At 40.2% G+C, this 26978-nt stretch overlaps 2 long non-coding RNA genes across 2 annotated transcripts in view; both read right to left on the bottom strand.

Annotated features, from left to right (window-relative positions):
* Positions 1-23041: 23041 nt before the first annotated feature.
* Positions 23042-26751, bottom strand: LOC147444131 (uncharacterized). The gene is made up of 2 exons (XR_015190027.1): positions 24938-26751; positions 23042-23296 (listed from the first exon to the last, which is right to left on the bottom strand). It is a non-coding gene; the product is annotated as an uncharacterized LOC147444131 (long non-coding RNA).
* Positions 26752-26893: 142 nt separating this feature from the next.
* The window catches only part of LOC147444130 (uncharacterized), a 2038-nt gene continuing 1953 nt past the window's right edge, over positions 26894-26978 (bottom strand). Inside the window, exon 2 of the long non-coding RNA XR_015190028.1 lies at positions 26894-26978. This exon is cut by the window's right edge and continues 176 nt beyond it. This is a non-coding gene — a long non-coding RNA (uncharacterized LOC147444130).

The raw sequence follows: 26978 nt of genomic DNA, 5'->3' as shown, positions 1-26978 counted from the left end.
GCTAAGTGTAGTCACCTTGGAGAAGGCATCAAAGCTAGAGGATACATTAGTGATGCCTATTGGGAAGAGGACCACAGAGGATAAGGAAGGAAGAAGTGCCTCAGGTCCTAGTAAGAAGAAAGGAAAGAGCCATGAAGGCAAGGATGTCAAGGCCAAGAGGAAAAGGAGAGCTCGTCGAAAGTTTCATGTTTCAGATTTTCCACTAGGGGATGGGAAATTAAGCTATGACTTGAAGGAGGATCTGACGAGCAGGAAGGCAGATGTTACTTTTGGGCAGCTCATAGAAATGGTTCCTAAACTAAAGCGACAGTGGAAGAGGATGGTTAACCCAATGGAGAAAGAGCCAGAGAGAGGTTCAGTAAAGGTGTTGGCAATGGATGAGCTACCAGACATTTGTCCAATAGTAGATGTGTGGCATAAAAGGAAAAATTTGGGACAAGGTTATGTGGATGGCGGAGCCCAAATATGCGTCATAACACACTCATGTGTTGAGAAGATGGGTCTCACAGTGGCTGGGGTGTCAGGTTTTCGGATCAGATTGGCAAACCATCAAAAAGTAAAATGTTTGGGTGTTGTAAAGAGCTTAGAAGTGGAGGCATATGATGCAAAGGCAGTGGTTGATTTTCATGTGATGCCAGCAGGGTTGGGAGCATATCCTATTATACTGGGCAGACCATGGTTACGTGCAGTGGGAGCTGTTCAAGATTGGCGACATGGTACGATTAGCCTCTATGGAAAGACAGGTACCAAGAAGCTTTATAATATGGACACAAGGAAACGATTAGAGGAGCTTTATGAAGATGAGGATGAGTCTAGTGATGAAGACTCTTCCACGGTGACAGATGAGGACAGTGATAGCACTACCAGCAGTGATGAGGATGCTGATGTTGCATTTCTTTTGATGGATAAAGAAATCCAAGAGTGTGATTTAGTCGCATTTGCGAATGAGGTTGAAGATGAAAGTGAAGGGCCTTATGAAGTGATTGAAGGGCTGATGCAAACCAAGGTTGAGTTGTCAAAGAAGCAGGAATTAATGACGCAAATGATTAGTGGAGACCTCTCAGCTATGGAGAAGGATATATTTTTGCATATGCTGGCTAGTTTTCCTGATTTGTTCATTACTTCATATGAAGAGATCAGAGGGTTCAAGGGTGAAGAGATGCATATAGAGCTGAAAGAAGGTGCTAAGCCAGTACGGCAAAGGCTAAGAAGGATGGGTCAAGAGCAAATGGAAGCCTTGCGGGTAGAGGTGGACAAGTTATTGAAGGCAGGGTTCATAGTTCCAGTGGAGACCACAGAATGGGTGAGTCCAGTAGTAGTCATTCCAAAGAAGGATGGGAAGTGGAGAATTTGTGTAGATTTTAAACCCTTAAACGCAGCCACTAAGAAGAACCCATATCCTCTTCCATTCATCGATCAGATCTTGGATTCAGTGGCAGGTTATGAGAGGTACAGTGTGTGTGATGGTTTTTCAGGCTATTTTCAATTGAAGATTGCTCTTAAAGACCGCACAAAGACAACTTTCATTACGCCATGGGGCTGCTATTGCTACACAGTATTGCCATTTGGGTTGTCAAATGGACCTTCCTTCTATCAAGAGAGAGCAAATTGGGTGTTGGAACCATTCATTGGTAGTTGTGTTAAAGCTTTTATGGATGACTTCTGTGTCTATAGCAGTAGGGCTGAACACCATGAGAAGCTGCAGATGGTATTCGCTAGATATGATGAATGTGGAGGACAACTAAATCCAAAGAAATGTCATCTAGCACAACCAAGGGTGAAGCTATTGGGCCATATGGTGTCAGAAAATGGCATTGAGGCTGATCCAGATAAGGTGAAGTCTATTATTCTTCTTCCATCACCTATGAGTACGAAGCAATTGGCAACCTTTATACACAAAGTGAAGTACATGGCACGGTTTATTCCATTGTCTTCGCAGCTTCTTTATCCATTACAGCAAGTGGCAAAGCATGATCCATTGCAATGGGATGACAAGTGTGAAGAAGTGTTTCAAGAGGTGAAAGAGGTGTTAGGGGGGTTGTCAGCCATGCAGGCTCCTGATTGGGAGAAAGTTTTTTATGTAAATCCATCAGTAGGGGATGATGCCATTGGAGCCATGCTATTGCAAAAGGGGAAGGGCAGCCATTATATGAGGCCAGTGTATTGTGCAAGCCGAGTGAAGTTGGTAGCGGAGAGAAAGTTATCGGAAGTAGAGCTAGTGATGGCCAGTGTAATATTTGCTTGTCGACGATTTCGTCATTACTTGCTACCACGGCCTTTTGTTTTCTTGACGAGTTATGCCTTTTTGCCACAGTTAATTAATGGTATTAACATGTCAAATGTGGTGAAGAAATGGGTAATTGAGCTGCAAGAGTTTGAGTTCTCTTTTCTAGTGGAAGATAGTACAAGGGCTACCCTAGCTGATTTGTTGACCTACAAGGAGAATCCCCTTATTGTTAAGGAAGAGGTGGTAAGAAAGGTAGTTGAAGAAGTGCCACAGATCAGCAATGCACATGTGTTGTTCTTTGATGGTTCATACAGAAAGAGCCATGATGCAGCTTCAGGGGGTATAGCACTTTATGATCCAGAGGGGAAGCTAGTATGCAAGAGAGGGTTCAAATTGGATGCTCATAGTAACAATGAGGCTGAATATGCTACATTGGAAGCCGGATTACACATTTGTTTGAAGCATGGGGTTCGAAGGTTGAGCATAAAAGGTGATGCCTTGTTAGTGGTGAAGCAAGTGTTGGGTGTGTGGAAGAGCAAGAACACCTCATTGAAGGAAATGTGCTTCAGAATTAAAGGCCTGTTAAAAAAGTTTGAAGCATGGAGTATCAGACACATTGAACGTGCTCTAAATGGAGAGGCACATGAAGCAGCTCAAGGCATGATTGGGGAGCTATTTGTGTTGAGGACCACTTTACCTCTTTATCATGGCCGGGAAAGTTTGGCTCAAGAAGAAGAGTTTTTGCTAACAGGAATCATTCCAAAGGAGATTCAGAAGTCTAAGAAGTATGGCTTTGTGCGTAGAGCATACAGGTACAAATTGATTGGTGATGTCTTATACATGAAAGGGGCTGATCTCGTGTTGAGACGTGTACCTTGGCGGGAGGAGCTTTACAGAGTGTTGGAAGAGAATCACGAAGGCGCATGTGGTGGCCATTTTGCTCTAAAGATCACCTTGCATAAGATTTTGCAAGAGGGGTATGTATGGCCTAGTTTGCACAAGGATGTTCACCATTGGTGTAGGTCTTGCAATAGGTGTCAAGCATTTGGGAAGAGAGTGTCGAAGCCAGAGCTACGAAAAACCATTATGGCGTTTGATGTGTTTGAAAAGTGGGGAATTGATGCAATAGGCCCGTTACCTATCACAAGCAGGGGCAAAAGCTATATTTTGACGGCAATGGACTATCTCTCTAGATGGGCAGAGGCTATAGCAGTAAAACAGATCACTGCAAAGGATGTGGCAAAATTTGTGTATGATGAAATATGTTGCAAGTTTGGGGTGCCACTGGAGTTACTTTCAGATAAGGGGCCTGGCTTTAGAGCTAAACTGCTAGATTTTTTATGTGCAAAGATGAAGATTAGGCACCAGCATACCACTCCTTATTACCCGCAGTGTAATGGCTTAAATGAAAGATTCAATGGTGAGTTGGTACAGATTCTTTCGAAAGTGACAGAGCACCAAGGAAAGAATTGGGATTTGGAATTGCCTAGTGCATTATGGGCTTACCGTACTTCGGTGAAGACAGGTACAGGGTTTACTCCATTTCATTTGGTGTATGGAAAAGGAAGCACTATTGCCTGTGGAGGTAGAGTTGCCTGCGGTCAAGATGTTAGAGAAGTTGCTTGGGCCGCCTAGTGATGCATTCAAAGAGAGGCTCTTGCAGTTACAAGAGGTCCAGTTGGATAGGATGAGCGCATTGGAGCATTATGGGCAGATGCAGGATAAGGCTTTGACAAAGATAAATGAAAAGGTCAAAAGTAAGGGTATCAAGCAACATGACTTGGTTTTGCGCTACAACAGTAAGCTGGACAACACCTTCCAAAAGAAGTTTCAAATTAAGTGGGAAGGCCCTTTCAAGGTAGTAGAGTGTTTTCCAAATGGCACATATCAGCTGGCTAACCTGGATGGTGTTCTACATAAGTCAAGGGTAAATGGATTGCGTCTTAAATTGTATCATGCTAGATTGATGATGGTGGAGCAAGATGAGTTTTTTGAAGAGCGAGTGATGTCTGTGAGGGATGAGGAGACCTGTGATGCGGCGAGTCTCATATCTCTCTTTGCTGCTGCTGATCATGAATGATCTAGCAGGCTAGGGGATGGGCAAATTATGTCAGGAGTTTTTTGGAGCAAGGGATTGCGCATATGTACATACCCATGCATGGTGCATCAAATGAAGAATTGCCCATTTTCCTTAGCCAGGTGGTTACGTGGGGCCCACATGTGTACAGGTAGGACACCATGTACATAGTGCATCGATTTTCATCATTACTAGTACCATTGTGTTTTTCTACAATAAGGAGGAGTTGGTAGCGCGTAAAACTTCTCGAGGAAGCTATCCGCGGGCCGACGACGTGAGGTTAGCAGGTGCGTCAGATGGCATCTAGTGGCGTCAGGAGGGCGAACGAGGTCAATATTTACACGCAGATGAGAACAGACACAACGTGGGTGTTTGCTTGTGAGAATTATGCAGAAAGGTCATCATGAGGACCTTTTTTTGGGGCCACTTCACGTGATGGTGAGGTGCATTATTGGAAAAAAGCTGAGTGCCAGGTGTGCGAATGATGCAAAAAGGTGATAACTATGCACTGCGAGGTCAGTTTTTGGCCTGTTCGGGGTCCGTTTGAGGTCATCTAAAAGGCCAAGGGTGCCCAAGTAATAAAGCTAAGTGTGGGAACTGAAAAAACTGAGAGAAGACCAGAAAAAACGTGGAGAAGAGAGGAGGAACAGCCGCAGGTGTGTTTTTGCTCATTTTGGAGCCTGTTTTGGCCGTAAACTGCTCATCCGAGGTCGGATTTGAGCACTTTGACATTGTAGACTGGGGTTTTGGGCCGTTCCGGACGCGATGGCGCTGTCCATTTTGCCAAATTCCTCACTCTTTTCCTGCTGTTTTTCTGTGTAAGTTTCTCCTATGAGCGAAGTTTCTGCTCTAGTTTGTGATTGTATCTGGTATCTTTTACCCATATTGTGTGAGCTGTTTGCCCCATTGGTGTTGGCCCAAGCTCATTTGTATCTAAACATCAGAAATTCTCCTCTTTTGAGCTGAGTTTTTTTGGGTGTGTGTGTGTGTGTATGTGTGTGTCTGTGTGGAGTGGGCAAGTGGATAGTCTCTCTCCTCTCACTCCAGAGGTGTGTTCCCTGTCTCGGCCAGGTGTGTTGTGTAAGCCGAGTGGTGCCCCATAGTGTGTGTGTGTATCTTCCCAAGAGTGTGTGTTGGGTCGTTATAGAGGCGCTGTGTGTGTTTTCATCCCGCTCACAACGTATATCCGAACTCGGGTGTGAGAAATATGCCAAAAATGTCCGTTTTTGGCCAAAAATTGCAACATAAATTTATTGTTGTTGCACCTACTGTAATTATGATCAAAATTTCAAAAAATGTACATCACCATCGTGTTTGGAATGTGCCAAAACCCCAACATAAACTCTTGGATCGTATTTATACGGCTCCGTTGATAGAGATATTTAAAAAACATTGTTCTGGGAGCCAAAAACAGCAAAAACGAACTTCAATACTTCTTGTGCCTAGTCTTTCTGTGGAAATTTCTGCAATGGCTTGCTACACAAGCTTGATGCAGGCTGAATATACATGCCCAAGCTAAGATCTGATGTTGTCGAGCCGTATCCACTACCACCGAGCTCAAGCCGCCATAGCCGAGCTCCGTCACTTTTGTCCCACCAGAAATCCATCATGCGTGCCGTTCGCCATTGTAGCTATGATACCACTTGTGAGTGCACATGTGCACGAATGCGTGCAGGGAAGAGGAAGAGCACAAGAGACCATGTGGGTGAAGCAACCTCAGGAAGTAACTTAAGTGAGTGAGGTGCTCCTTATTCTTATTCTTATGTATAGAAAGAATAAGGAAGTGTGTATAGATAGTGGACGTGCGACCGAACACCGGACGTCTGGCCTCGAGAAAAAGCATAGTGCATTTTTCCAAACACACGCGTCACATGCGAGAGGGCTTATTGTACACAATCGACATTAGCGGTAGCATCATCTTAGATGACGAAGGCACGAAGCTGATCTCGTCCATGCACGGCCTTTGCTCTCAGGTGTTTCGACACTACATACTAAACACCTGGAGTGAAGTGCCAAATGAATTAAAAGACAAAGTCATCAGCATGTTGCATGAAGAGTTTCCCATGTCAAATCGGGATAAGTGCTTCAATGAAGACTTGCTGAAGGTGCGGATGCGTCAGTACTGCAAGCAGAAGCGCTCTGAAGTGCAGAAAGCAGTAAAGTATGGGTGGAGCACAGATTGGCTGTCCAAAGAAGATCAGAAGAATGTAAAGCAAGAAACACGTGAGAATCCGGACAAGTGGAACCAACAAAAGGAGGTAACCAGAGCGCGAGTAGAAGAAAGGAGCTCGCACCACTTGGGGAGCGGCGGATGGATGTCATTTGAGGCCGACGTTGTAAGTGTTATTGCATCACCCTTTGAGTTTGGTAGTTATGGGTATTTGTAATTTTAAATTCTAAGATATCGTTTTCTTTGTATGGTTTGAACAGTGGTCGATGATTGGACATGACCCCACACCATACGAGCGCGAGTATGCGGACAGAAAGGGCTTAAATGTCCTTATGGACATTCAGAGTTCTGGCTCCGGCTTGGTTAGTGTTTAACCTTACACTCTTACATTTGTTATATTGTAATAATAAGCTAAAAATTAGATTGTTTTGTAATTATTTATTTATACTTACATAAAGTCTTATTGTTTTGTTTTTTTTTTTGCAGCATCCAAGATAGATATGCCGGTGGGACATGGCTTTGGTCAAGCAGCATATATGACCTCTTACAGCTTTGGAGGATGATCATGCCGATTACATTCCCAACGAGGCAATGTTTAAGCCTGAGATTGATGAAATGATCGAGACAATCATGGATCCAGGAAAACTTATCTATGATGATATGAAAATTGAAGCCGATACGTCATTGTATAATGGAGAATGTGTGTCTAGATTGAAGGCGCTCCTGGTTCTTCTCAACATGCAGGCAAAGTTTGGATGGATGACACTAGCGTCACAGCGCTTTTCAAGTGATCTATTACAATGTGTTTATTTCAATAAAAAACTTTAGATGTATAATGATGTGATAGATTACTTACACAAGTGTACTGCATTTTTTTCGCTGTGTAGATTGTTCAATGAGCACATACTGCCAGCTGATAATGTGATGCCAGATTCCAGAGAGGAATCAAGAAAGATCTTGCAAAACTTGGGGATGGATTACAATTCGATTCACGCTTGTCCTAACGATTGCATTCTTTTCAGAGGGGAATACATAGACATGGAGAAGCCTCCAAAATGTGATTCCGAGAGATATCGAGTAGATCTCCACGTACAAAAAGTTCCACAAAAGGTTTTGCGACATTTTCCTCTGCTTCCTTGTATCAAGCATTTCTTTGAATGTAAGTCCATGGCCGCCCTAGCATCATGGCACGAGGAGAATAGATCTTCGGATGGTGTGCTACAGATTCCTGCAGATTGCGCAACCTGGAAACATATAGACGATACATGGTCGGATTTCTCTAGGAAAGCTCAAAATTTACGCATAGGCCTGGCTATGGATGGCATAAATCCATTTGGTTAGAGATCAATATCTTACAGTGTATGGCCCGTTGTCATTGTCAACTACAATATTCCCCTGTGGTTGACTACCAAGAACGGGCACATGTTTCTAACCTAAGCTTGATTGTGCCGGGGTGGTATAAAGTGAAGAATATGGATGTGTATCTTTGTCCACTATTGGAAGAGCTACTACAATTGTGGATTGGCATAGAAGTGGTGGACATGATCTAACACGCAGGTCAACGGAATGCTAATGTGGACCATGCATGACTATCCCGTACTAACAGAATGCTAAGGTGATGTACACTCAAACTCAAACTATAAATCTTGATTTTTCTCAAGCTTATCTATTGTCATGTGTATACATTCAGGGCTTCAAACAAGCAGATACAGAGCATGTGTCACATGTGGACCTAGACTTAATGCACGTTAGGCGCCCTCCTTGAAGAAGCAAATCTATGAAGTTCATCAAGCGTATCTTCGAAAGAATCATGAGTTACGCAATGGTTTTTTGGGAAGAGAGCCACCGAGGATGTCGGCACAAGCATGTTTATAGCAAAAGGAGATGTGTGATGACGGTTTTGTCCCCAAGAATGAAGACACTCTCTCTATGGTATGAGTTACCATATTGGCACAGACTCATGATCAATCACTTGCTCGATCCAATGCACATATTCAAAAATGTGGATAATCTACTATGGAACCATCTGACCAGCAAGAAAGATAATTTGGGAGCCAGGGTTGACCTTAGAAATTTGGATTGTATGGACCAATATTGGCCGTAGACAGCACCCGATGGATCGATAAAACTCCCTAAAGCGCCATGGATTTGGACAGGAGCCCAAGAACGCAAAGTAAAAGAGACCATTCAATCTATGCGGACCCCCACTAGCATAATGCACTCGCTCTGAACGTGTTTCAATAAAGAAGGGAAGCTTACCGGTTTGAAGTCACACGACTGGCATAAAATGGGTTAGGTATGTTTGAAGTGGAATATATCATAGTGGAAATTGTATAATAAATTTGTGTGTGTACTTTAATATCATTGCTAGACGTGTTTTGCAGTTTATTTTACCGGTGGCCTTGAGGGCTAGTTTGTCTCCTGACGTCCATAACCCAACCTACAAACTTGCAAAGTTGGTGCAATGGATCTCACAAAATGAGATCAATGTAGACTCCATACCATTTGCCAAACTAAACACTGCGGAGGTTGTGTGCATGTTTGAGAAACACTTTCTTACTACCATTGTAACCATTCAGGTGCCTCTTCTTGTTCACATAATTGATGAGGTGGAAATAGCTGGCACAGTACATTTCAAATGGATGTTCTTTTTAGAACGTTTCATGAAAACGCTCAAGGGATATGTGAGTCAAAAGGAACGTCCGGAGGGTAGCATGGCAGAAGGTTGGCTGGTATCAGAGTCCCTAGTTTACATTGGAGAGTGGCTAGACGGATTTGATAAAGCCCGAGACACGCTATGGAGAACCATAGATGATGAACGTATATCTAGGATTGTCATGTGCAATCTTGGTGTTGAGAAGAAGATGACGGAAGATCTAGAGGCTAAAATAAACCGATTTTGCATGCTTCACAATCCAATGATGCAAAAGTGGATTTCACAATACGAGGATGCAAAGCAAGAGTGACAAAGGGCACAAATCGGGTGGAGACAGGGAAGATGACCAAGATGCATTATCCGGCGGGTTTGGAGAGCCTACCAACATTCATGAGCTTAAGATGGTTGCACAACCAATTAAAAAGCACACAACAGTGCGGTGAAGAAGTGATTGAGGAGGAGTGGGAGTACTCTCGGGGTTGCGCGACCAAGGTAAGTTTGCAATGTACAACTAGCGACTTTCTAGATGTTTGAACGGCCACTCATAATCTTTGTTGTTTGTTGTTTTCTTGAGGTGTATTCAACTAAAAAATGGACCGACCTAAGAGACACTTTCGCACTACCCGAGCATTGTGAACAAGTAAGTCTGTAAATATTTAATATCCAATTTTAGAAGTTATGTGCTTATAAGCTCTCATGTAAGTTATGTGGCTCTGGCAGGTGATATTTCATCCTACAAAGTCTGCATCAAATTGGTGGTACGTCATGGAGGTAGCCCCTCATAGTGCACGGATGTATGAGGGCTACCATGTGCCAATCACAGCAGCATCAATGGAGGAGATTGGAGAAGATGCTCAGTCAGAAGCTGCTGAGGTGGCGCCAGACGAGCATCAAGCTACTACTCTCTATGGGGTGCGTGCAGAGGATTTACAAAATGAAACGAAGGACATCTGCCTAAATGGAGAGCTCTATATAGACATAGGGAGTTATGCTGAGGTATGCGAGGATGAGAGAGAGACCTCTTAAAGCCATAAACATTGTATTTAAACATTTTTTCTCCGTTTAATAATGTATATTGTATTCACATGGCTTTTTGTCCATTCCTATATATATGCTATACTTGAGAAATTTAAATTGTGTTTAATCTAGTTGATCGGGTGAAAGAGACGCTAAGAAGCATTCTATGTCCTCCTTGCTAGGGCGAGCACTACTGCTGCCATGATCACTCATACTGGTGGAGTCCAAGAACCTGCAAACTGCCCAAGAATATAGAAACCTACATATACAAAATAGATTAGACATACCTCTCTCTCTCTCTCTCTCTCTCGTGATAGATAAATATCTATCGTAAGTAATCGAGAAAACTATAACAAATAGAAAAGAAATTTAATTTATGACCAGAGTGTCTTGTCACAGCTACATATAAAAGGCATGTTGTTCAAGACATAGCTTTTACAAGATACGTAGAATGCACACGGGAGACAAATTCACAAGAACTTCACAATCTCTCTACACAAGAATCCCTCCCCCTTTATGAGTCTTCTCTCTCTCTCTCTCTCTCTCTCTCTCTCTCTCTCTCTCTCTCTCTCTCTCTCTCTCTCTACACAAGAATCCTTCTCCCTATTATCTATACTATAGATATAACTTGTCCATGTTTTCTTCTCCATTCAATTTTTAGATTAAATGTTAGTGTGTTTAATGCAGGTATGGATGATGATGAGTTTCTTTCTTCTTTGTCACCCAGAAGAGGAGGTGGTATGAGGAGCATCATCACTCTGGAGCACCATCATGTCATTCCACTCCTTCAGCGTCTCCCTCTGTTTCGGAGCATTTAGCAAGCTCCGAAGCTTTGGTGTCAACGAAACGATCTTCACACTCATCTAGGCACCGACGTTCTAGTGATGGAGGCGGCGGTTGCCAAGGGGATGCCACCGCTGATGCCTTGACACCGCCTCATATTTGACAAAGCTCCTTACCTTCCCCTTCTTTGCCCACCCCCACACCAGCCACATCATCACCATCTATGCCAGGTTTTGTGCAACTATCGGCCGTTCCTGGCTACACACCACTACCTACTCCTCTGAGAGTCACCCCAGTCGACACTCCTCACTTCAAGGCCCAGACTCTAGTGGAGACACCTGGCATCCGTACCCCCATCAAGATGCCTCTAGAGACCCCTTCCAAGACACCCAAGTTCACATGTCATACGTGAGAGGGCTTGGCGTACTCGGTCGACATAAGCGGCGGCATCATCTTGGATGACGAAGACAAGAAGGTGATCTTGCACATGCACAGTCTTTTTTCTCAGGTGTTTCGACACTACATACTAAACATTGGCCACCCAAAAATGTTTACTCTTGGGCATCGCAATAAGCGTCTCTATATAAGGTTCTGCAATGTCATTATAAGCGTCGCTACAAAAGAACTACAACCGTCACTATAATCGTCGCTATATAGCAAGGCCTATAGAGACGGTTATAGCGACGTTCCTGTAGTGACGGTCTTAGCAACACCAAGGAGTACAAACACCCAATGTATTTCCGTTGCTAAAAGCGTCACAAGTGCACATAACCTCTTGTAGTGTAATAGAGTGCCTGTACCAAATTTCAAGTGATTCGGATTGGTTTTGACTGAGATTGACAACTATTTTGTATCACAGTCTATAGATCACTGAAATTGATGAAAATTTGGGTTGAACTTATCCAATTTGTTGAAAATTGGTTCAAAGCTTATTGGGTACACACTCAACCAGTGGTAATCAACAAAAGTGAAAATTGATACTTTTTTCCACAGTAGATAATAATCATGATTATTATCTCTTGATGGCGAGGGAGTTGGAATTTCATGAATTTTTATCACCAGGGTTATCAGACCTATCACGGAGATAGCTTGAAAAATTTGGAGTCATTTGGACACTATTTGCTACTAGAAATAGGTTTTTTAGAAACTGAAGGTTGCAGATTTGGTCCTTTGGCTACCTTTACAAAAGTGATATTGAAAATTGAAAAACCTTCAAAGTTGATTGTAATCTCTTCATATGGCAAGAATATCCTTATTCTAGGTGTGCCACAGTTCAGACAAAGGACACCAGATGCGCTAAGAGTGATCGTGCAAGCTACAACTTTTCAAGTACAACCATTGCATATCGAAGCCTAATGCAAAGTAATTCCGATCAAGGATTGATAGATCAAGGGTACATGTGATTGTAGATCAAGCTATTTAGAGCCCTTGATTTTCATTGTTTCAAAGGATTGCAGTCAATCCTAGCACGTTCTAGAGTTGCCCAACTCTTGTGAGTTTGGAAAGAATTCAACTACAAAAATGTATTTGGCACAAGCAGTCTTTTCAGCTCAAAGGAAAAGGAAATTGATTGTGCAACATCATAATTTTCTAAAGGGTAACTTTATAGACCAAGCCAACATGGACTTAGGTCAAGCCAAGAATTTAAGTGAACCAAAGCTAGCTAGTAGTAGTAGAAGCACAAGCACAAGTGTAGCAAAGCAAGTTTTACAGCTATATGGATACAATGGAGACAAGGTCTTATATGAAAATTCAGAAGGCTATAGACATTTGATGAGCAGCAAAAGCAGCACAAAAGTCAAGATCCTATTGATCATAGTAAAGCCAGGTCTAGAGAACACCCAAATGTTTACGGATTTCAGTGGAGCCAAGTATTGCAATCTCAAAGATAAAGCCTGTACATATGCATTCATGATCATTGTACATGTACTACAGTGATTCGATATATAGTCAAGAGCCAAAAGTGGAGAATCCAATAAATCAACCAATAAAAGCCATTCTAATCAGAGAACCAAGTCAAAGGCAATATAAAGGGCAAGATGTAGAAATCTACAGCTTGATGATCAGTGTTTTGAAAGAAGATGCTAACAACTTGGCAAGTATAGAAGCAAAGACTTCTCAAGATGAGACTAAGATGGATGAGCCAATTGACATACCACCCATAATGGTGTATTTCTCAGATTGTGGAAGAAAAGGTGTCCATTTTCCAGAGGATTGTCCAAGAAATCCACACAACAAGGACATAGCAATAGCAAAACAAAGCATAGAGCAGTTTGAAGAAGTAAATTGCGGTGTAAGTGCATTTAACTTGTCACTTTTGACGCAATCAAAAGTTCTTTCATTATCATTAGAAGCATCATTAGAAGCACTACAAGTTCATAGTTTTCATAAAGATGTATGAGCACCTAAAAATCTTAAATTGGAACCATTCAACAACAAATTCATACATGAATTTAGTTAAACTATCTAGCTGTCACCAAAGGTAAAAAAGAGTGTTAGGTTTGCAAATGATTTTGCACCCACAGCCAGTAGTGTGCAATCATTTACGAGTCTAAGGGACACAACAAAGAGAATGCTATTATCATTTTCATAAACTCATATGCACGCTATTAGACCGAGAAGGAAAAGTATACAAAAAGAGTCGACCAATGTTTGAAAGGCTCACATACCAGATCATAAAATTATGCCCAATGATAAATCAAGAAGGATGGTTCATTTCAGAGCAAAGAATCTATTTTAGCCCATCCTCTCTACAGCTTATTGACATTTCTCGAGTGAACCCAAAAAATTTGCTCAAAGCCAAACCCTAATCCATTTGAAGTCAAGCTTCAATGTTATGACCAGAGAGGAGTATCTACTTTGACCAAAATTGATGTAGATATAGATAAGATTCTAAACTTTATGATGCCTTGGGTCTTGAAACCATAAAAGCTCATATCATAGGAGACCCACGGGATAGACACTATCAGGGTTAAGATAATGCTATGAGTATTGCTACGCACAGTATGACTTCACAGTCTCAAAAGGTGAGATCGAACCTGAGCCAAATAGTTTTGAACTCTCATAATGGAGAAACATTTAACGATCACCCTAGGAAGGGGGGAGCTGCAAATCCAATAAGCTCAACTCTAGTACCAAGAAACTCAACATCAATTGCAAGCCCTAAAACTTCTAGCCAATAGATCCCTAGAAAAAGCCATTGAATGACCATACGGTTATTGGAAGTCCCCAATTAACCCAAATTCCATCAAAATTTGTGGACAAATTCCTATAGAAATATCATCAAGGACAAAGATTTTAGCTGATCTCCACAAGTCAAAGTCAAAATCTGACGAACCCCATAGTGTTCAAGCAATTGCATGGGATCAAATTCACACATGCATATCAAGATGCAAATGATAGCAATGAATCTTAGAAAGTTCATGACTTTGTACAAACACCTACAGATAGTAAGAGTGAAGCTAAAGATATCTCAAGCTAATGCAAACCTCAAGCAACCAAAACATGTGAAAAATAGATCAAGCTCAATGGAATATAAAGCTTAGAAATCTACAAAAAGGTCATCACCAAAATCTCCTCCAAAGAGACAAATTTTGACAAAAAGTATGATGGATCTCTTAAGATCAAAGGTTACCCAAATGCAGTTATACAATGCTCAATAGCTTCTTGCAAAAGGTGTAGTATCACAACCAAATGAGTCGACATCAAAGTAGAAGATGCAGCAACAATTCAATTCAAGGACACCACCACAGCAATAACAATCAATCTAGAAATAATTCTTGAGAAGATCAAATGCAACACTACTGTTGAACATAAAGAAAAGTTTTCAAGCAAAGTAAAGAAATATTTTCATCTCGGCAAGAACCTCATGTCTTTTCGTACTTGGAAAAAGTGTGTCCATAGCTGAAAGATGATCTTGAATTCATTGGCATATTGGGAAACAAAAGAGAAGAATGTTGGGGAATCATTTCCACCGCCATTCAAATAGGTTTGAAAACCCTCATAGCTCATTGGCGTATCTGCAAACAAAAGAGCAGAATGTTGGGGAATCATTTTCACCGCCATTCAATAGGTTTGAAGACCCTCATAGCTCAAATTCATTTAAGCATTAGTCCCAAAGCTTCAAGTCGGAATAAACTTTGTGCTAAGAGTCATATTTATTAGGCTTACACTCAAGCTGAAAGAGTTGAGCATATCTAAGTCATGTTGCTCATGCTGGATGAGACATAAGAGTCAAAGTCTATTAACTTAATCATGGTGGAGTGACGTAGAGTCCAACGCTCATGCATAGTGCACATTAAGATGAGAGCACATATCCTTGATATCAAAAACCCTTCCTAAAGGGATGTCAGCTTATAAAGCCAGGTCATATGATTTTAAAGCTATACTTTCTTTTTAAAGAAGCCCTCAAAACTCTTTTTTGTACAGCATATTGTTGACCATGCATTTTTGTGTATGCATATATAGGATGTCTCATCATTAGACATATACATTAGACACTCTTTTTTGCTTCCACCTATGGACCTTGAGTGGATTGCAGCAGACATACCAATGTTCCATGTTGCTATCCTTCTATTTGCTAATATTTTATTTCTATAACTACTAGTAAATAATCTCCTTAGTACATTGTTAATATTTCCCATGCTAATAAGTACTCCAATGATGTGCATATCCCAAAGGCATTTTTTTCCCGCTGGGTTTTTTTCTTTGGTCATCCAGGTATTATACCCTAATTTAGATCCTCAACATTCTACTTCCCTTGTACCTACTCCTCATCAATAAGTAGAAGTCTCACCATTATGCTGCTACAACCAGCAAATGCAATATCACCTCTCACATCAAAGATAAATATGGACTAATGAAGATGCTCAGTGGAGTGAACCTCATCAACAAATTTAGTGACAAATGAAGATATCCCATCAACAACCTTCCAGCCTCCACAAACACTTTTCAATAGTACCCGAGGACGGGCACTAAAATTGAAAGGGGGGAATGTTAACTTAGTTGACATCAGTTAACAGAAGCTTCTAAAGGCCCAAACCTTACAAATCACATCACGGAAAAATACAGAGAAGCAGTGAAGATTGGAGTTACACATTTTCACATCTTTCCAAAATGGTCATGTATTGTAATTTCCCAATTCATTTCAAACCATTGTTACTGGCTTGATGTGAGTTCCAAGCTATAAACAACACTTGATCTAGCATATCTAGGTTGAAGATACACAAAGTTGTGGAGTCCTAAAGGCCTTGGGCGCCCGATCATTGCACATTTTAAACCCTATGGCTAAGGTATAAAGGCCAATCTTTGTAAGAGTTTTGTAAGTTTTGGATAATAAGTGTTTCCATTGCTCTGCAGAGCACTGTGTACTCTCCTCTTCTCTTCTTAATCTCATAACTCCCTCGTAAAGTATCTGTTTGAACTGCCGTTTGCTTCGTCGCATTCACAAGTGAAAGCTCTTTGCAACATTGTGCTTCTTTTGCAATAAAATTGTGTTTTTGTTGCAGTTCACCTCCTTCTAAATCTGGTCATAACTCAAGATTTATGTAAGAAACTAAATTTTATGCATAGGGGGGTGTTGGGGCATCATTCCTAAGCTCTAGGGTGCATTCTGGGTTGAAAACAGTTAGGTAAAATCTACCCTACTACTATTAATCGTGATTTTGACAAGTGGTCAAAAGGGGGATTTGAGGGCATGGGCATGTGTCTTTAGATGTTGTCTACCCATCCTATAAGTTTTGTCTCATTTGGACTTTGTTTGCTCGGTGAATCAACATGATTTGCTTGCGGTGTCGTAGTTAGCATTTGCTACCTGACATGCAGTTAAGTGTGGTTTTGAGTTAGATAGGGATTGAGTGTGTTTTTTGAGAGATTGACAACCTCTTGTAGCCTCCATGCACTAACCAGGTTGACTCTGTCCCATGGTATGACATTTATGTATGTGGTTCTCACTATTTCTACAATAAGATTGTTGGCTTAGCAAGCGAAGAGCCCAACACATGTGCTTGTAGGACAACAAGAAGGAATTGAGGAATCCTGATGGGCTACGAGCGGCTATGGAGGTTGTTGCTCTGTAGAGCTCATGGCGAGCAAGGCAAAGTGCAGAACGAGAGCGAGCGAGAGAGAGAGAGAGAGAGAGAGAGAGAGAGAGAGAGAGAGAGAGCGTTCGGTACAGTAGGCCAGAAAAACACACGCTATTTTTTCTCGATGTATAGCCTTACATATAAAATTAAAAAAATGCCATGCAAACTACTTCTCTTAATTGCATGCCAGAGAAGATGTTCCCACAGGCTGATGCTACTGAACGCGGGCTAGAAACCTAACAACTCCCCCTCTCAAGCCCGAACTAGAAAGACTACTCTCATGATACCTCGAGTTTTTGGTATACTCTTCAACCGTGAGTTTTAGGTTCTCTCACAACCGAGTATTTTTGGTGTATAAATAACCTGGTGCTAGATTAGTAAACCCCCCTTGAACAGATAGGGTGTAGGTCAAAAAATTAGCTACCAAAAATGGAGTTTTTGGTTCACTACCAAACCTTGGATTTAAGGTGTACCCAATAACCTCATGAGAAGTGATAACAAAAATGGGACTTGAAAACAAAAACTGATAATTTGGGAGGTCTTACCACTCATGTGTGGCAGTGTCTAAAGCCCGTACAATTTATTTTGACTAAAAACATGAAAAAGTTTAACTAAAGAACATCATTACCAACAAAATATATTGCGGGCATGGTGTCTCCCTCAATCATATGAATTTGATTTTTACCCTTTTGAAATCATCTGTTTGACGGATGATTTGTTTTACCACAGTGAACACAAGGATTCTTCTTGAAACAGTCTTTTGTCTGATGATTGTTGCGCCCACAAACGACACAAGATCTGGTTCCATTGAATGGTCAAGATGAAGCTGAGGTAGCAGCACATTTAGTGACTTCAAATGCGGTGGAAGTATCAGAAGAACTAATGGGGGATACTGCATTGGAGACTGTATATGCACTAGGAAAAATAGTAGAATTGGTACTAGGTACCCTGAATTCTTCCTCCTGCAATGAATTGATGATACTATCCAAGGAGGACATTGGATATTTCTTCTTTAAAATAGTAACAATCTGATGAAATTTGTCGGTCAAACTTTTTAACAAAATGGCTATGAGATCTTCTTCTAGTACTGGAGCTTCGACATAAACAAGTTGAGTTTTAATACTCTTCAATCTATTAGCTAAAGCTGCAATGTTTTCATCTTCACGCATGCGAAGAGAATACAATTCCATTTTTAAACTCATTTTGGAATACTTAGCTTTGGCACCGAAAAGCTTCTCTAACTCTATCCATGCAGCACTTGAAGAATCAACATCATCCAAATAATGAATAAATTTGTCTTCTAAAGAAGTTAGAACGATATCAAAAGCTTGTTCGTCTTTCCTCTGTTGCTCGGCAGATAATGCTCTGGTAACTGCAGCGGATGTACCTGATTCATCGGTTGATAGTGGCTTGACGACGTTCCACAAATTTTTTCACATCAAACAGCTCTTTACTTTAATTTGCCAGGTGTGGAAGCCAGTTCCGTTGAATTTATCCACCTTTGAAGCCATATTCGATATGTCACGGATAGCTTGGTCCTATTTGCTATGCTTGCAAATAATGATCGTGGGTGGTTAATAGAATTTAGAATTGTTTTTGAACATATCACTGGATCCGTAGCACAACCAAAACCAATAAGCTCTTGAGTACCAAACTGTCGATTATTTTTTTTATTGTTGTCCGATAGGAGGTTGAAAGCCTACAGAAATTGCACCCATAATAAAGATAAATTGATCCTCCATACAAAATCTGCCTACAAAACCCTGTCTATTTGCTATAATCGAGCATCAAACGATGTGGTAGCTCTTGCGAGGTGTGAATGAGGGCCAAGAAAAGATTTAAAAAAATGTTAACTGAGTATATTAAAGAAAAAAAACAGATGATCAAGCGTCAAAAGCTCATCAGCATCACTAAGTGAACCCTATTCAGGTGGTTTTGAGGAATTTCATACAGGTCAAATTCCTGCCTTCCTCTTCGTAAGCAACCTTTCTCATGTAGTGCTTCGAACACAACCCTTGAGCAAGCTCTGATACCATATGATGGGCTACGAGCGGCTATGGAGGTGGTTGTTCCGTATTTTTGAAGAGGTGCTCTACTAAAAAATACGGCACTAAAAAATTGTCCTCTCTCCCTCCTCCCCCCCCCCTTCTCTCTCTCTCTCTCTCTCTCTCTCTCTCTCTCTCTCTCTCTCTGATTTTAGATTGGCACCCTTGCCTGCCAAAATTTAAGGAATTTATAGATTTTTAAGCATGGCCCACATGTTAACTCTTAAAAATATAAAGAAAAAATATCCAAGAATCGGTAAAAGGTCCATTAATTGGAAAATCTCTATACCCATTTCGGGTATTCTCTCTCTTTGATTTTAAATTAGCACCCTTGCCTGCCAAAATTTAAGGAATTTATAGATTTTTAAGCATGGCCCACGTGTAAACTCTCAAAACTAAAAAGGACAAAATATCCAAGAATTGGTAAAAGGTCCATCAAGACTGGGAAATCTCTCTACCCATTTGAGGTGTTGATGTGAGGTTGGTCTTTGTCCAGCATTTAATGTATTTTCTATGGGTGAAAAACTTTAGCTATCCTTTTAAAAATACACTAATGCCAAAAAATAATATCTTGAAATTTTGAAAAGTGCATGAGCTCAATGGTAAAATCTTTCTTTGTCTCTCGCCCCATACATGTGTATACACACAGGCAATGTGATTCTCTCTCTCTCTCTCTCTCTCTCTCTCTCTCTCTCTCTCTCTCTCTCTCTCTCTCTCTCTCATTTAGAACAATAATGTAGATAAAGGCCCTTGCATTTGCATGGCATGCATGTCCTCAAAGCAAGACAGTCCTAGGTCGACGTTAGGCGAGCTTTTTTTTTTCTCAAGCTCTTTAAATAAATACGTACTTCCAAAAAAATTTAAAACATATCAATATTGGTCTTGAAAAAAGCCCCTTGAAAAGATAAAGCCAAATATATCTTCAAAAATTATATTTTCATTAACCAAAAAATTCACTAAAATTCTTTTTTTTGTATCTTCAAAAAGTAAATTCTCATTAAGTAACAAAACCTCCACTAAAGTTCTCCCTTTTTTTGTTATGTGCAATCAAACTTCAATATTTATTTTATGTAGAATAGAAAGTCTTTTGACTTTACATTAGAAAAAGCTTGTTAGTTCTTACATTCTGCAAAGACGGTCATTTCTTACACTTTTGCATTTTAGATTAGATGTTTTGTAAGGTGTTTTTTGAAATGAACCAGGGAGTGACAAGTGGATGCCCTCTCCTTCTTGGAAAATTTTAAGCTGCATTATAAAGAATATAGCGTTCTGTAAAGACTGTCATTTCTTACAATGTTACACTTTACTTTTGCATTGTAGATTAGATGTTTTGTAAGGTGTGTCATTTCTTACAATGTTACACTTTACTTTTGCATTTTAGATTAGATGTTTTGTATCGTGTTTTTTGAAATGAACCAAGGAGTGACAAGTGGATGCCCTCTTCTTCTTGGAAAATTTTAAGCTGCATTATAAAGAGTATAGCATTCTGCAAAGACTATCATTTCTTACAATGTTACACTTTACTTTTTCATTTTAGATTAGATGTTTTGCAAGGTGTTTTTTGAAATGAACAAGGGAGTGACAAGTGGATGCCCTCTTCTTGGAAAATTTTAAGTTGCATTATAAAGAGTATAGATGCCAGTCAATACCATCGGCAAGCAACCCTATCATCCCCAATCTACATGCATTCCTTGTTCTTCAACAACCTCCCTATTTGCAAAGATCTTAAAAAACACATATGTGTGCATCATTGTAGTTGCAAGAGTGAATGAGGCGAGTGGTCCTTCAGGATCTTCCTATGCTTGGGGTTCTCCTACAGATTGGATTTACCTACGGTGAGTGGAAACATGAAAAGTAGCACAAATTTATGCGCAAGCTTGTTCTCATTCTGCCAGTTTTGCTCTTTTTCTAAAAGGTGTCTACAAGTGATTAGAATTTTTGAGGCAAATTATAAAAATTTGTAAGAGGGGTTACACTAAATCGAGTTGAGGCGCAGTGTTTTTTCCCAAAAACATGAAAAACTTAGGTATGAGAAATTTTAGGGGTAGCTTTATTATATTTGAAGGCTTTTACACTCAATTTTTTAATACTTTGTACGTATAGAGATAATTTTCTAAATCTGTAGGTGAGATTACACTAGATCTAGGTTTTTTCAACCATTTGTCTATAGTGTGATTTTTCCCAAAACAAGACCAATATTGATATGTTTTAGAAAATTTTGGAAGTATGTATTTCTTGAAGGGCTTGAGAAAAATAAAAAAGCTCGCCTAACGTCGACTTGGCTCGCTTTGAGGATATGCATGACATGCAAATGCATGGATCGTTATCCACATTATTGACCATGAGTGAGAGAGAGAGAGAGAGAGAGAGAGAAAGAGACCACCACATTGCTTGTGTGTGTGTGTGTGTGTGTGTGTGTGTGTGTGAGAGAGAGAGAGAGAGAGAGAGAGAGACCATCACATTGCATGTGTGCATACACATGTACATTTATGAGGGGGAGAGAGAGAAAGAAAGATTTTACCGTTGAGCTCACACACTTTTAAAATTTTTAAGATATAATTTTTTGGCATTAGTGTATTTTTTAAAGGATAGCTAAAGTTTTTCACGTGTAGAAAATAGATTAAATGCCCGACAAAGACCAACAACCCTCACATTAACACCCCAAATGGGTAGAGAGATTTCCCAGTTGATGGACCTTTTACCAATTCTTGGATATTTTGTTCTTTTGATTTTTAAGAGTTAACATGTGGGTCATGCTTGAAAATCTATAAATTCCTTAAATTTTAGCAGGCAAGGGTGCCAATCTAAAATCAACGAGAGAGAATATCCCAAATGGGTAGAGAGATTTCCCAGTTGATAGACCTTTTACCAATTCTTGGATATTTTGTTCTATTTATTTTTAAGAGTTAACATGTGGGCCATGCTTAAAAATCTATAAATTCCTTAAATCTTGGCAGGCAAGGGTACCAATCTAAAATCAACAAGACAGAGAGAGAGAGAGAGAGAGAGAGAGAGAGAGAGAGAGAGAGAGAGAGAGGGGGGGGGGGGGGGGGGGGGGGGAGGACAACTTTTAAGTACCGTATTTAATGTGTTGAAATGCAAAGTCCAACAAATGACGCAAGAGGAGAGAGGAAGACAAAACAAAATGCTCGCGTGTAGGAACAATCTAAAGTGACTTTAGAAGCTACAAGACAAACCTTCAACAAAAGTGATTTTCTATGGGGAGGAGAGAGAGAGAGAGAGAGAGAGTAAACAAGAAGAAATTTTTTAATGCCATCGGAACAATCCCAAAAGATATATCTCACAACATGGGTAAGAATAAAGTTATTTTTGTTTCATCTTCTCTCTCTCTCTCTCTCTCTATATATATATATATATATATATATATATCTCTCACAACATGGGTAAGAATAAAGTTATTTTTGTTTCATCTTCTCTCTCTCTCTCCCTCTCTCTCTCTCTCTCTCTCTCTCTCTCTCTCTCACACACACACACACACACACGTGTCTTGATAAAAGGAGAATTTGAAATGTTGTAGGAACATCCAATGAGATCTCAAAGATCTATCTGATGGTAGAGAGAGAGAGAGAGAGAGAGAGAGAGGCAGACCAATCATAGCCAATCTATATTTTTCTTTTCAAAAAAAATGAGAAAAAGGAGTTCGCTTCTCCTTTTTAAATGTCCACCAGGGATAGTCACTTCAACTAGAGGGTTTGGGGGGGGGACGAGGGGAGCATAGAAACTTTGAATGTCATAGTTATTATAATGGAATAATAGCAAGATGCCTATCTGTGACAAATGTGACAAACTCAAGACATATGTGAAAAATCTTTCCTTCAAGCATGTGTGTGTGTGTGTGTGTGTGTGTGTGTGTGTGTGTGTGTGTGTGTGTGTGTGTGTGTTTAAGTATGAAAAAATCCCCTCATAATTGAACCATACTTAGACAATTGAGTTAGATAATATATTAAATAACAATATTTTAAAACAAGATGTCATAAATCATTTCATATAAACCAATACAAAATTCTGTATCTAATGGATAATACAATCGTTTAGATCAAAAATTTGATCTTTGATCACTACAATATAATATCTGTATCGTATGTGCTCATCCTTTCGGATGAGCTTCCACTACAGCTACATGTAGAAGGATCCAATTGGTACATTTGTTGGTACATTGGACGATCTTCCGTTACTGCTGCAGTTTTTGTTGTAATCCCAAGGAAAGAATCTCTTACCTGCCACCATCCAAGAAACACAAGCCTGTCATAACTAGCATTACTTGGGAAGACAGGTGTCAACGACTCCCTCCCCTTTTTATTGGTGTCAAAAATTACAACACAAACTACCACCATAACAAAGATCTAATATCAAGTTTGAGCCATTTATTTATGCTAATGTTTACATCTTTTAATTCTAGGAAAAATTGGACAGCATCTCCTTTGTAAATTGGATCAATTTTCAAAAGTCCAATCTACTACCATCTCTTGCGAGACCCCCACTTGAGGATTAAGGCTCTTTTAATTTGAACGAATTTCAAAGTAAAACATTTGTGTTAAAAATTATGTACTTATCCAAAAGCATCAAAAAGTACTTTGTAATTGTGAAGTCACCACCATATACTTACCTTCATCAGAAGTGATTTCCTGCATACAACGATAGAAGTACATGTCTTTAAGGCCATTTTGCTAGGTGGATGTTTTAAGTTTGACAGCATATTATTTACATACAGATTGTATTTCAAAATTTCCGATCATTACCACTTCCTCGAAGATCTTTACCAGAGGCATAAGCATATTTATGCTAACGATAGTCATTCCCCTCCCATACATTTATTATTACTTTTGCCAAGTTCCGAGAGCAAGAAAATATCTGTGTGATAAAAAAACCAATGCCTAAATTTGATTAACTCCAAGTCTAAAGGGTAATTTAGACCAATCAGGTCGCCCCATTTCCTTATTGCAACGTTGAGTGCCAAACCCCAAACATAATCCGATACATACACTTTAGTGTCGACTTCAGGTAACCAAATGATGAACGTAGTTAGCAATCTAGGTAGATATCAGGGCCAATGGATCCCCAACTCCGGTCCATCAACTCAGGCAAACTCACATCAGTGAATAGAAAATCTAGAAACTTCAAATTATGTTAAGTACAAAACCCGGAAATGGACACTACTACTTGCAGGTTTCAAATGTTTTTCTTTCCGACATACCTTCTAAGAACTTGTTACTTATCAAAAACCCAAAATATACTAAGTAGTGCAATTGCGATCATGTCAAAATCGCTCAGGTCACAGGTATGCAACAATATATCAGCACCAGTAAAGTGTCCATTATCAACTCAAGACACTGACTATGCAAAAGGATACTACCGCCAGCCCAATCTCTAGTATAAGATTAGGACTTCTGTGTTTAGTGGACGTTTTTCGAGAAACATTCCCAAAGAAACCATCTAATATTATATGCAAGCAAAGCACCAGGGTATGGCGAATCAAAACTATGTATGCAAAAATTTCAACAGCATTTACTTTGTTTATGCTCAGTCATTTCAAAAAAGACCAGTCAATGCCATCCCCAACGAGACCCTCACATGAGGTTGTATGCAACAGATAGTGACAATCATTTCCTCAGACAAAGAGTGTCTTTTATTTTAGTTTAATCCAACCTTGTTGCATTCAGGTCAATTGATAAGTCTGATAAACCATCCGAACTCTATATGAATTGCATCACATGAGAAATAAAAACCATATTTGTCATTAAGTTCAATTGATTAGTTGTGAAAACCAAAAAACCTTGTACACTTTCTCAAAATCATGAGCAAAAAAAACTGTTTTAAGATAATCTCACTACGAGCTAAGTAGGTGCAGATGCACCTACCTGGATGTCGTATATGCCTTGAGAAGCTGCCATGGGACAGTAAGGGTAGCTTTTCCACCTCAATCAATAAACTTATGTGCTTATGTGAGCCAATGTCCGAGGTTTCTCCACCATAATTTCAGCTTGCAAGGCAAAGACTTTGTGTGTGTACTGCACACGATTGAGAAGGGCGGGCAATCACCTGGATGCATCCTCAAGCCAAGGGATCCCACCTTATGATAGCAACCCTTTACACCATGCGGCGCTCGTTGAGCGTGAGATAGAGAGAGAACTATGGAGATACGGCCTGTGTGTGTGCGTGTGAGAATGTGGAGCACAACCTGCGCTAGTGTGGGGGAAGCTCCTTGCATGTCCTGCCAGAAGAGGAGGATAAGGGGAAAGTGATGGAGGAGAGCTTGTAACCAAAAGATTCACAACCGGTGATGAGAAAATGGTGCATTAAAACCTGTCCTCGTGGGTATGCCAGCAATAGTTAGGTGCCACTTGATTAATGTGCTTATGGTATTACCTGTACCATTCCCAAAAAAGTCATTGAACAAAAGAAAATATTGGTTGTGATCCATTGTCAAGATTCCAATATATTCCCTAATTGAAGTTTACTGCCAAGACCTACAGATATCCATCTTGAACCTCAAGGTTAGATGTAGTTTTCCATCACTAAGAAACGAATAATAGGTATGAAGATCACTGTGGAAACCCCTACTAGCAAAGGGCCTTCAACAACCTAAAACTTCTATTTGAACCGGTTTGGGATGGTAATGATGCAATACCTGCAAAATCACATGTCGGCAGCCTTCCAAAAGCTCAGAGTATCATTCAGAGCTGATTAACCGGGAATTTTAGCCTATGTCAAGCCATAAGGTTGTTATGCCTATAGTATGCACATGAGTGTGATTGTGTGTGTGTGTGTGTGTGTGTGTGTGTGTGTGTGTGTGTGTGTGTGTGTGTGTGTGTGTGTGTGTGTGTGTGTGTGTGTGTGTGTGTGTGTGTGTGTGTGTGTGTGTGTGCGCGTGCGCGCGCGCGCGCGAGTGACGATTGTCCAAGACTAAAGCACCAAAAAGGGAAGCTGTCAGCCAAGGGTTAGCCAAGGACTTGTCAGCTAGATAAGTGTGTGTGTGTGTGTGTGTGTGTGTGTGTGTGTGTGTGTGTGTGTGTGTGTGTGTGTGTGTGTGTGTGTGTGTGTGTGTGTGTGTGTGTGGCCCTCCCCCATCCTAGAGGAGAGATCCACTTGGTGGAGGATGGTCCACCAAGTGGACCAATCCCCCACCAATTGTAGTAATTGCTTCCTAAAAGTTTCCATGCTTTATAGCGCAGTCACTTGTATGGTGTTAACAAGGTTTAGATGCGAAATTACTCATTTGTATTGTGTTTGAACAGAACTTAGATGTAAGTACACCCAATTGTTGTATGATAAAGGGGTCCTCCAAGGAGGAGAGTAAGGTATTATGAAATCTACATACCTGATGTCTCATGATTTCGATGATGTCACTCCAAATTTGTGGAATATGTTGTGACGTTGGTTACTGTACAAGACTCCGATCTTGCAAGATAACTTGAAAATACACACCTGCTCGATGGTGGTCAATGCTTACAGTATATGGATTATATGTAAACATGTAGGCACTTGACCAATTTAGGAGCTGAGATCCCCGACCTATCCCTTTGGATTGGGTGGATCAAGCTAATAATAATGTAACTTCTATTAAAGAGTAGGCAATCCAATTCTTAGGGTATAAATACCCATATCTTGACAGAAACTGTTTCATTGATGTCAGGATAAATTGGAGTAGCTATATTATTATCTGATATATTATCTAATCCCAATTGCTAAGTATGGCACTAGTCCGACCAAAGACTAGTAGGGAAACTGTGTGTGTGTGTTTAAGTATGAAAAAATCCCCTCATAATTGAACCATACTTAGACAATTGAGTTAGATAATATATTAAATAACAATATTTTAAAACAAGATGTCATAAATCATTTCTTATAAACCAATACAAAATTCTGTATCTAATGGATAATACAATCGTTTAGTTCAAA

This window comes from Adiantum capillus-veneris, chromosome 13, assembly GCF_014529385.1.
Source record: "Adiantum capillus-veneris isolate H3 chromosome 13, ASM1452938v2, whole genome shotgun sequence".
Taxonomy (NCBI): domain Eukaryota; kingdom Viridiplantae; phylum Streptophyta; class Polypodiopsida; order Polypodiales; family Pteridaceae; genus Adiantum; species Adiantum capillus-veneris.
This window is presented reverse-complemented; position numbering and strand designations above follow the sequence as displayed.